Here is a 12,082-nt window from a genome sequence, read left to right as displayed (position 1 = left end):
GGCGACAGGTAACCAAATGAGCTACCCAAGCACCCCTAGAAACTTCTTTTTCAAATTATAGCATGAGGAGAGATAAAATTCAGATAAACAAAACCACTTTGGAATCCTCACTTACTTATAAGAACATAAAAGGGTTTTGAGATAAGAAATTTTGAGAACTGCTGCTCTAGAAAAATCTGACTGATTCTTCCAGAGCCTAGATCAAACCTCGGTCTTAGAAAACCTTTTCTCAGCCATTTGCTCCCTCCCTATACTGCATTTGTATAGAATTTGTATAATCCATGCTTATTATACATGCCATCGCGTGTGTGTATTTTGTGTGTGAGGGAGACAAAGACAGAGAAACTAATACACAGATAGAATCAAGCAACAGCCTTTTGTATAATGTGCAGGCAATGGTACCTTTACAGACAAAGACAATGGAGCCAGTGGATAGGGAAAATTAATATTAAATGAAAAATGCAGCACAGCAAAGCAAGAGCATTTGCTTGATGTTAAAAATACTGTTTGTGAAAAAGAGCCAAGGTAAAAGAATTCAACTTAGAAAGAAGTGACTGTGTTTTTCTGTCTATATTGAGAGAGGGTAGAAGTGAGAAAATCTTCATATTGGTGAAATGACAACTAAGGACAATGAGATCATGTTGCATGGCCTCATCCTCTCCCAGAAAAAAAAAAAAAAAAGGCATCTCCACCATCTACTAAAAGAATAAAAGAAAGGGGAACTTGGAATCATGGTCACGTGACCATCCTGGCCAGGAAATGAACAGAGATGAAATAAAAGAATTGCATCATGTCAGAGGGAGCGTGGTCATGGTTAATGAGCTACGATGTTTGTTAGAATCTCTCTGACTTTCTCTTAAAGAGCAGGGCAGAGAACGCTCCTGAGAGTCAAAGTCAAGTTCAGAACCAACAGAGACAAAGCCATGGGGAAGGGAGCCAGTGAGCCCTCTGGGCAGGCAAGGAACTCTGCTATGAAGGAGTTCTAAAAAGGGGTAAGGTTGTTGGCTTTATTTGCCACATTTGGCTGTACTTTTATGTTTTGTTTTGTTTTCCATTTGGCTGTACATTAAGCATAAAGCAAATGATATGAATAACTTACTCTGGCAAATAATTGGTGTGTATTGTGATTTTTGATATCTGGCTAATGTCTAATTTAATTAAGAATAATGAGCAACTTTACTAATTAGGACACTAATTATAATGTCTTTATGGGGATAAGGAGTCCTCGGGGTAAAACAAACCCTATGGCTTAGTTCTAAGAAAAACGGTATTTGTGGCTGGCATGTTGTGGAATCTGTTTCATTAGCAATCACCCTTACGTGGCATTGGTGGGGGTCCAGCAGTTCATGTAAATAAGTTATAGTCTTTTATAACAGTTATAAACTGGATCTCCTAAATTAAGTACCATATTGTTTTTGCTTCGTTCGAAAATTAACCTGTGTTTGTTCTCAGTCTTGTGACCCAAAAAAGGAGTTAACATTCCAGTTTGTGTACTCCCACTGATGGAAACTTTTGATTCCTCTTCCAGTTAGTTCTTATATCCTCTGGTGAGCATTCCATGATTTTCCAAGCCTAGCTGGATGCCTTTCTACTGGGCTCCCATAACTATGTTACCCTCCCTCTTGGGATCTATCATATGGTATTATAAGCACTTACTCATGTATCTGCATCTCTCAGACAAAAAAATTCCTAAAGGAGAAGATATATATTCTATTTATCGTATCATCCTCAGAGCCAGACACAGTATCAGGGAAATACTATATGATTTATAAATATTTTTGATCATATTGAACACACAAAAAATAAGAAAGTACTAAAACAAGTCACAAGAGCTTTAACCTAAGGTGGTCTTTCCAAGCTAAATAAAGGGCAAGGTGAAATATGGGGACAGGTTTAAATACTTACATTTGCACATGCAAACCCTGTAGTCTTTTTTTTTTTTAATTTTTTATTTTTTATAAACATATATTTTTTATCCCCAGGGGTACAGGTCTGTGAATCACCAGGTTTACACACTTCACAGCACTCACCAAAGCACATACCCTCCCCAATGTCCATAATCCCACCCCCTTCTCCCAAACCCCCTCCCCCCAGCAACCCTCAGTTTGTTTTGTGAGATTAAGAGTCACCTATGGTTTGTCTCCCTCCCAATCCCATCTTGTTTCATTTATTCTTCTCATACCCACTTAAGGCCCCATGTTGCATCACCACTTCCTCATATCAGGGAGATCATATGATAGTTGTCTTTCTCTGCTTGACTTATTTCACTAAGCATGATACGCTCTAGTTCCATCCATGTTGTCGCAAATGGCAAGATTTCATTTCTTTTGATGGCTGCATAGTATTCCATTATGTATATATACCACATCTTCTTGATCCATTCATCTGTTGATGGACATCTAGGTTCTTTCCATAGTTTGGCTATTGTGGACATTGCTGCTATAAACATTCAGACACATGAAAAAGTGCTCCATATCACTCGGCATCAGGGAAATACAAATCAAAACCACAATGAGATATCACCTCACACCAGTCAGAATGGCTAAAATCAACAAGTCAGGAAATGACAGATGCTGGCGAGGATGCAGAGAAAGGGGAACCCTCCTCCACTGTTGGTGGAAATGCAAGCTGGTGCAGCCACTCTGGAAAACAGCATGGAGGTTCCTCAAAATGTTGAAAATAGAACTGCCCTATGACCCAACAATTGCACAATGGGTATTTACCCTAAAGATACAAACGTAGTGATCCAAAGGGGCACGTGCACCCGAATGTTTTTTTTTTTCAAAGATTTTATTTATTTATTTGACAGAGATCACAAATAGGCAGAGAGGCAGGCAGAGAGAAAGAGTAGGGGAAGCAGGTGTCCTACTGAGCAGGGAGCCTGATGCAGGGTTTGATCCCCAGACCCTGGAATCATGACCTGAGCCAAAGGCAGAGGCTTAACCCACTGAGCCACCCAGGTGTCCCAAAACCCTGTGGTCTTTAGTGCGGACGTAGGAGGTTCTGAATGAAGGATTACAGAGACAACTGGCCCTTCCATAGTCCTTTATTATTTAAACATTTGGGATCATTGGTTATCTAACATACACTCACATTTATTGCTGAAATACTTGAAATATTTTGTGTCACCCTCATCCTGATAGGGGACATTCTACTAGCCAGAGAATCTCTAAAACCATAGTGAATTGTCATGTGACTCTTTGGATATATATTTAAATCAGGAAAAAGTATTCACTTAATTCACTTCATACTTATTTTTTTTAAAAAAAGATTTATTTCTTTATTTTAGAGAGAGTGAGCTTGAGCAGGAGGAGCACAAAAGGAAGAGAAAATATCAAGCAGACTCCCTGCTGAGTGGGGAGCCTGACTCAGGGCTTAATCTCAGGACTCTGAGATCATGACCTGAGTCAAAACCAAGAGTTAGTTGCTTAACAGACTGTGTCACCTGGGCACCCCTCCGATATTTATAGGTAATTTTATTTTTTTATTTTAATTTTTTAAAGATTTTGTTTATTTATTTGAGAGAGAGAGATCACAAGTAGGCAGAGAATCAGGCAGAGAGAGGGGGAAGCAGGCTCCCTGCCGAACAGAGAGCCCGATGTGGAGCTCGATCCCAGGACCCTGAGATCATGACCTGAGCTAAAGGCAGAGGCTTTAACCCACTGAGACACCCAGGTGCCCCAATTTATAGGTAATTTTAAATGATGTTTTTGAATATGCATTGCCTGCCGTTAGCACATTACTCAAAGGTTATAGAAGAATATGCATAACAGAGGAAGCCTCCTTCCCCTCCACATTGCTTGTCCTCATATCTCGATATGCTCAAGGCAAATGCTGATGAAGATTTTATTTTATTTTTTATTTTTTTAGATTTTATAGATTATTTGTAAAATGGGAAATGAAGTTAGAATATATATGTGGGTGTGTTTGTTTGTAATGGGAAATGAAGTTAGAATGTGTGTGTGTGTGTGTATGATTTTTTTTTTTTTATTTGAAAGAGAGATCACAAGGAGGCAGAGAGGCAGGTGGAGAGAGGGGGGGGAAGCAGACTCCCTGGTGAGCAGAGTGCCCGATGCGGGGCTCTATCCCAGGACCCTGAGACTGTGACCTGAGCCAAAGGCAGAGGCTTAACCCACTGAGCCACCTAGGGGCCCCTAGATAGAATATATTTTTTAAAATAAGTTCTCTCCTGACCCTTCTTGTTGGCTTACTTTCTCTTGTTAGTTGATGCCATAATATCAGATAATTTCCTTACACTATGTATCATATCTACAACTTAGTATACAATATCTGTCTTTTCTCCCAGAGTGTAATTTTCCAGAAAGGATGGGAAGAAATGTGCATCTTACTTCCAAGTGGGCTCCCACCCTTACATTCCCTTGCACAAATCTGATATGTAAAAAGTCTGGGTGAAAGAATGGGAAATGAGCAAGTGTGGGTGAATCTATAAGACCAAACCAAAGGAAGAAAGAAAGAAAAAGAGAGAGAGAAACAGTAGTAAGTCTTTCAAAAAGAGAGAATAAAATTCAAGGAATTGTTGGCATAGTGATAGAGTTGCTGGTGAATCATTCCGGGATAATGAGGCCAACCCAAGATTAATAACAGCTGGAAGCACGAGTAGTCTGGGAGCAGATGGTGCAGAAGGAAGGGGTAGTAATACCAGATCCAAAAGTTGGGCTGTGTGAGGGGAGTTAGAACCATGGTCTAGTGGTTGGGGTGCAGCGGGGCTAGGTGGGGCCTGTTCTACAGGAGCTCAGGAGATGCAGCCACTGCCAAAGATGTTGCCACAGTGTCTAACCATCCCATAAGAGAGGAAGAAAGACTCTGATTTCTCTTATTCTCACCTCCCTGTTTTCACCTTTGCCTAAACCTGCCAAGAAGCTAGTTGGCAAGAGAAGCTAGCTGGCAGGAAAAATGGTGTTCCCTGTGATGTAGAACAGAGTGAGGGTGAAAAGCACAGAAAAGGGATTAGTGAAGTAACAAATAACCAGTGCAACTGACTCTGTAAGTACCCCGTGGACTGATTTCCGACAGAGCCAGCCCATGGCCAGTAAGACACAAACTAATTCAGTGTCGATGAATTCAGTGTAGATTTCTTTTCTGGCATTAGTTTTTTCAAGAGAACAAGGAGCAAAATATGTCTATTTTAAAATGAAAGTGGGAAAATAAAAATGCGCAGATATTAAATCTATGCATACTCATAAGATGGCACAGTGTATGAGAAAACACATACTAAGTAATTAATAAAATGAGTTATATCCGTACACAACAGAGAATCATGGTGAGAGTAATCATTTCTGACATGTAGAGTGTGTAAGGCTGCTAGAAACACAAAGAATAGAGTAGGAAAAGTATTTTAAGACTTTTGTGGGAAACATTTACAGCTTCTGGGATGTAAAAATGCGTGATCATAAAAGATCCTGTGTTTTCCTGACATCAACTTTATGGCCCAAGTAATAGATTTCAGCCATCAGAGGAAACATTCCAGACCCTTTTTTCATTGTTTCATTATTAAAGAGCTGGAAAGAAAATGAGAAAAACAGTTTGTCAATTGCATAAATATGGAGTGTTTTTAATAAGTATTCTCTGTGTCTAGAATAGAGAAAACATTTATTAGGGTAAGAAAGATGAGGCCCAACTCTTGGAGATATATATAGATAGATAGATAGACATAGATACATATAGATAGATAGATATAGATATATCTATAGACACAGAAAGATAGATAGATATAGATATAGATATATCTATATTACAGATATTACAATACACAGATATATATAGATTTATAGATAGATATCTATATATAGATATACAGATATATAGATAGCTATATATATATATGTGTGTGTGTGTGTATCTATAATATTTGGTGCAAGGTGTTCAAGGAAAGAAGCAAAGAACACAGGTGATGGCTTATTTTTGTCTCCTGGTAAAATCTCCTATGAAAAACAAAGTAATGCAAGACAAGTAAATTATTTGAATTTATACCACCCAGGTCTTTGAGTGGTGTACTTTAACATTTCTGGACACCTGATGCGAGGTCACCAAGTAAACGATCGATTGGATATATGAAATATTGCAGGTGGAAATTTTATTAGAATTCATAAAATAAAATGTTTTCATTGTACAGGTGAAAAATTGAGACCAAGAAGGGATAGAAACATTCCAGTTTATAGATGCATGACAGATAATGGAGTTCCTGCTTTTAGTTTTTGTTTCTATTTTTTTTAAGATTTTATTTATTTATTTGAGAGAGAGAGCACAAGCAGTGGGGAGGAGTAGAGGGAGAGGGAGAAGCAGGCTCCCTGCTGAACAAGGAGTCCAATGAGGGACTCCATCCCAGGACCCTGAGATCATGACCTGAGCTGAAGGCGATGTTTAACCGACCGAGCCAGCCAGGCACCCTTGTTTTTGTTTTTTTAACTTTGAGTTAAAGTAGTAGGTAAGGCTACTGAATTCGCAGTCCTTCAGCCTTGGGGTTAATTCAGAACTCTGCTACTTCTTGTGCTGAACTTCCGCATGTAGTTAAGTTCTTTTACCTCAGTGTTCTCATCTGTCCTTGGGGATAAACATCATGGAACTTAGGGTGTTTAGAAGGATGGAATGAACTAATGCATTTCAAGCACTGAGCAGAGTACATAGTAAGGACATGACAGATATTATATTTTTCTTGTTCTGCCATACCCCAGACTTTCCATCAACCTCTTATTATCTAAGCTGTTGAGTGGAGAAGATGGTCTAAATTTCTATGGTGATCTCTAAGGAGCAAGGGGACAGCAGTCATTCACAATTTCCTGGGATATTCTCTTTAAAACCCACTCTAATAACCTCCCACCATCGTTTTATTATTTCTTTTATCCAAACCAACAATCTAGATTTATTATTTCTTCATTGCTCCTTCATTATTTCTTCATTACTCCATTAATTATTTATTATTTCTTCATTACTCCCATTATCCAAACAGAACAGGCTACTCAGCAGCAAACTGACCACTGGAATTTTTAGTCTGTTTGGACAAGGAACTTTGTAATTGGCCCTTACTTAAAGGTGTAGAAATAGGGAGAGTTCACTGAGGACAACACTTTTAGCTACATGGTTTTTACATGGGGGTATGGATGTGAGGACAGTGCCACATCGATTAACACAAAATAAGTAAGAGAAGGTAGTGAGTATTCTGTGAGATGCTTTGTACATAATTGGTGCTCATAAGTTTCTGTTATAATGAACTGGATTAAAAGATAAGGAGTTGGAATATGTTCCAGGCATGGTTTTCCTATAGAATGTAGCAAACTTCTTGAGGACTTTGCAGATGCCTAGCATTCAGTCAGAAATAAATAAATTTATATATATGCCAAAGTGAGGGCCTTGATAGGAAGGGTGGGTGCATGAGACTAAGGATGGTTATATAGAGGTAGAGGCAGTTGAAATATACCAACTCCGAGATTCTCCTGAGCCCTCAAGTCTTGTGGACTTAGTGTACTCGGCTTTATTAGAGAAAAATGGTCACCCTTGTTCGAAGATGGAAGTGTGGCAGTTACTCTTCGGGACAGTCTTGACCTATTCAGGATTATCCCTCAACTACCATCCTTGCCACCATACCAATAATTTTTTTTTTTTTTAAGATTTGATTTATTTATTTATTTATTTATCAGAGAGAGAGAGAGTGCGAACAAGCAGGCAGAGTGGCAGGCAGAGGTGGAGAGAAGCAGGCTCCCTACTGAGGGAGGAGCCTGATGTGGGACTCAATCCCAGGACCCTGGGGTCATGACCTGAGCCAAAGGCAGCTGCTTAACCCACTGAGCTACCCAGGTGTTCTGCCACCATACCAATAATTTTGTCCAATCTGAGCATGACTTGAAAATGGAAAAGTTCATTATGTGAAGCAAAGAGATGAATGTTTTACGAAAGGAACTATCAGACCTGGCTAATATGACATGCTTCATATATGCCAAAAAGAATTGGAGAGTAGCCCTGTGAGTGGACACTAAAGGTACTGAACCAGAAGGGACAATTATGGATAAGAGAGAGTTTTAATAAGAGACAAAAACTTGAAGCACAAGTTTCATGCCTCAGGAATTAACCTCTGGGCACAGGCCTTTGGAGATGATCTTCCTATGCTTCTCAGACCACTCTTAGAAAATTGCAAAAAGCGATGGCCCACCTTGTGTGAGTTAGAGATGGCAGAACAGCTATGGGAGAGTGTATAAGAATGGTTCCACAGCCTCGGAGAAGAGCAGGTGTTGGAATGAATCTGTTAGATAAAATTGGAAGAGACTCCAGTTGAGAATGCCAAAGCAACAAAGGATGTGCTGGTGCACACCAGCATTCTTGAGTACCTCAATAATGGCAGTCCTCTGTATGACAGGATTGACAGTGGATAATTCTGTCACTTAATGAGGTTGAGAATATCCCAGAATAGCCAAGGTCAGGGAGCATCACTTAACGTTGGTGTCATGACCAGACAGCGCATCTGAGTCAAAATGGCAGCCTTGAGACCTCTGACAGCTGGCTCATTTTTGGAGATGACTCCTAAAACATGGTGTCCTCAGAGGCAACCAAGAATATCTATTTCATATATGTAGCCTTGGTGGTGCAGTTTGTGTTTAAGAGATCTTGGTGGGACCAGACTAGGTCATAGTAAGAGGCCAGTCTTCTGAAACTGTGTCATGGACTGAATGGTTGTGTCCCTCTTGCAGTTCCTATGTTGAAGCCCTAAGTTCCACTGTGATGGTATTTGGAGATAAGGCTTTTGGAATATAATTAGAGTTAGATGGCATCATAGGGCGGATTAGGGTCCTCATAATGGGGTTACTGCACTTATAAGAAGACACTCTGGAGAGGCTCACTCCTTTGCTCTCTGTCTTTCCCTGTAAGTACAGAGTGAGATGTGGGCCACCTACAAGCCAAGAGAAGAGTCTCAGAATGGATTTACCTTTCTGGCATCTTGATCTTGGACTTCCCAGCCTCTGGATGGAGAAACAAATGTCTGGCATTTAAACCACCAAGTCTGTAGTATTTTGTTATTGCATGTTTTCTTTACACACCTCTGCCTTCCTCACATCCTTCCATGCTCCCCTTGGGAGTACTCTCTCAGTCAAGAATCTCTGTCTCAGGCTCTCCTAATATGGAACCCAACTTAGAATAATTGAGTCTGTACCAAACATGCCCACACTCGTATACAGTGGTGAATAAGACAAGTATTTCATGGCTTCATTGGGCTCAGAGCCTAGTGATCTCATCATTTACTAAGTATTATATTAATGGGATTTGACAGTTATTTATAAGAATACTTTTTTTTTTAATTTATAAAAATACTTTTGGTCATTTCATAACATCTTTTAAAGCTTTTATTGGCTTCTGAATGTATTGTTTTTTGATCAGATAATACACCAAATACTATCTTACTTTATAGAAAGTGGACTAAGAGCTTAATACATTTTATACATATTCCAGAAATAGTCAAAGATGAAGTATATTAACTGACTTCTCAACCTGTTCTTGTCATGCTTTTCTGCTCTTGTTCCACAGGTGCCATATTTTCTTGTTTCTCATTGATATATCTAAATGGGTTTCTTTTATAAAAGCATTTACTCTGGTTTCTTCCTTAAATTATTTCTTCAAGCATCCTCTTTAGTATTTTCCAAATTAATTTTTGTTTTACTTGTTTTGCAGCATTTAGTAAGTCCCCCTATTCTTTGGTGCATGCGCGCGCTCTCTCTCTCCCTCTCTTTCTCTCTCTCTCTCACTCTGCTGCTGCTGTTCCCCATCCTTATTTGAGAAGATAGGCTCCCCATCTCAGTGTTTGCCAGCAATCACAGACTATCAGTTGCCCTGTTCTTTCCACATTCCATTTAGCTATAACCAGAAAGCACATCGTGATATGTGAGTCCTGGCTCATTCTTGGCACTTAAGTTGGTGTATTTCTGCCTTAAGAGATGGTCTTATTTCACCCTCTGCAGTCTTCTTATATATCAAACTTAGAGAAGTAGACATCATGTGAAAACATACAATTTCTAGCATGCAGAGCTACATCTTGGTCTTTTCCTGGCTCAGTTAATTTGACATCTGAGGGCTGTACCCTCCTGCCTGGGGTTCAGTTTGCCCCCACTTTTATGTCCTCTTCCATAGTTGCTCTGTTATCCATCAGTCACAGCCTCTGCAGAGAAGAGGACCCATGCAGGTGGGCATAGCTGTGTCCTGATCACACAAAGAAGAAATGTTCAACAGTGATGAAGATTGCTTTTGTTCCATATTTTTGTTAGTGGTCTGGCATCTAATTTTGAAAAGAAAATTTAGGGAGGCAGAATCATCAAACACCAGGGACGAAAAAAAAAAAAAATTCAAAGCACAATCAGCTAATTGCATTTTGAGATATTTAAAGTAGCGTTAACTTCAGCTATCTTTTCCCAAAGGACAGACACTCACACTCACCAAATACCCTGAGAGCACTTCTTGGGAATATAGTCAGCTACACTCCACCTGCTCCATCCCCCAGTGAAAACCCTTCCCACATGTCTTTGAAGTCTTTCATTTTATGGATCTATCATGGAGACTGGAGAGGTCTAATGGTGTAAAACTCTACAGAAAAATGCAAATGCTGTGAGATACTGTACAATGTTGAGTTGCATCTGCCATTATAAAATACTGAGATGAGAACACTTGAATAGAAAGAATAAGCCAGCACAGCAGGGAAAGAAACTTGAGTATCTAACGGAGTTTCTAAAATAATTAACATATTAAACAATTTTAGTGTGTTCTTTTCAAGTTAATCAGCAGTGCAGTTCACTATTCTTGTATAAAAGACATAACCATGGGAGTTAAACATAATTCAACAGCATTTTTTAAAATATTTATTTCCAACTATCATTGTGTTGCCTGATCCCTTTTATCTGCCTGTTCTTTCTTGTAGAAAAAACAGTTGGCACAGTACGGACAATAATGGTGTCTAAATATGTCTAATAGCATAGAAGGAGAATATGAACCAGGTGTGTATGATGGGAAACTTATCTGCACGATTTAAATGTGAGAGTTAAAGAAAGAAAACTAAGAGAAAAATACGAAATTTTAGGCATCTGTAGAAATGCGTCACTTTGATCATTTAAATTCACCAAAATTCTACTGTTTGTAAGTAATTTATTAAATAAACTGGATATGAATGCAGTCATATTCCAGGATGGGTATGTGGGTGGGAGAATGAGTCAGAAGATATACCCTATATTGTAAAACACATGCACGCATTATTTTCCTGCAATGACTATCAGCTTGGGACCAAGTCTGGGACCCTAGTTCACTCTTCTCCTAGAGGGAAAGACTTCCTACACAGTGTTTGTAAAAAGTCTTGCAAGTGGGACCCCTACTGGTGGGCCATTCATATGTGAACAGACATGACTGGTATAATATAATAAGGCAGGGAGAGGTAAAACATGGCACTTCCACATAGGGACAATGGACAAGTAGTGTATGACACAAAGCAATGGTACAGAATGTGAGGAACAGCCAAGGTCTGAAGGGAAATGTGGGGAGAATTGAATAAACAGAACCCAGGCAGGATTTTGTCAAAGACTGTGACTTGGGGACCCAGCCAACCCTGCAGGCAATATGCTAACGAAATATTCTTCCTCTTAGGACACATGGGCAGCACATTTGGTTAAGCTGCAGCTGTTGGCTCAAGTCATGGTCTCGGGGTCCTGGGATCAAACCCTACATCAGACTCCTTACTCAGCGGGGAGTCTGCTTCTCCCTCCGCCTCTGCCCCTCCCTCTGTTCAGACTCATACTCTCTCTCTCTCTATTACTGTGTCTCAAATAGATAAATAAAATCTTAAAAAAAAAAATTCTTCCTCTTGTCCCCATCATCGGAACCAGTGGAGAAGGCAGACAACAAAGGAACGTGTAGATGCTATCCAGGCAGGTAAGTCTCCCAGGAATAGATCACTTCAAAACTAGTGGACAGTTTGTCTGGTTTCATTAATGCGATCTCTTGCCGGTGACCGCCTCATCAGGCTCCGCTCCATTCGTCACCTCTCTATCCCTCACCTGCCAGCACAATTCCGGCAGCAGAATCAGCAAGGTAGAAAGTC

At 39.7% G+C, this 12,082-nt stretch overlaps 1 long non-coding RNA gene across 1 annotated transcript; it reads left to right on the top strand.

Annotated features, from left to right (window-relative positions):
* The first annotated feature begins 890 nt into the window (after positions 1–890).
* Positions 891–11,793, top strand: LOC132028036 (uncharacterized). Its single transcript, XR_009407331.1, has 3 exons — positions 891–992; positions 10,913–10,988; positions 11,629–11,793. It is a non-coding gene; the product is annotated as an uncharacterized LOC132028036 (long non-coding RNA).
* Positions 11,794–12,082: the final 289 nt, after the last annotated feature.

The sequence above is a fragment of the Mustela nigripes genome, chromosome 12 (genome assembly GCF_022355385.1).
Source record: "Mustela nigripes isolate SB6536 chromosome 12, MUSNIG.SB6536, whole genome shotgun sequence".
NCBI classification, from domain to species: Eukaryota; Metazoa; Chordata; class Mammalia; order Carnivora; family Mustelidae; genus Mustela; species Mustela nigripes.
This window is presented reverse-complemented; position numbering and strand designations above follow the sequence as displayed.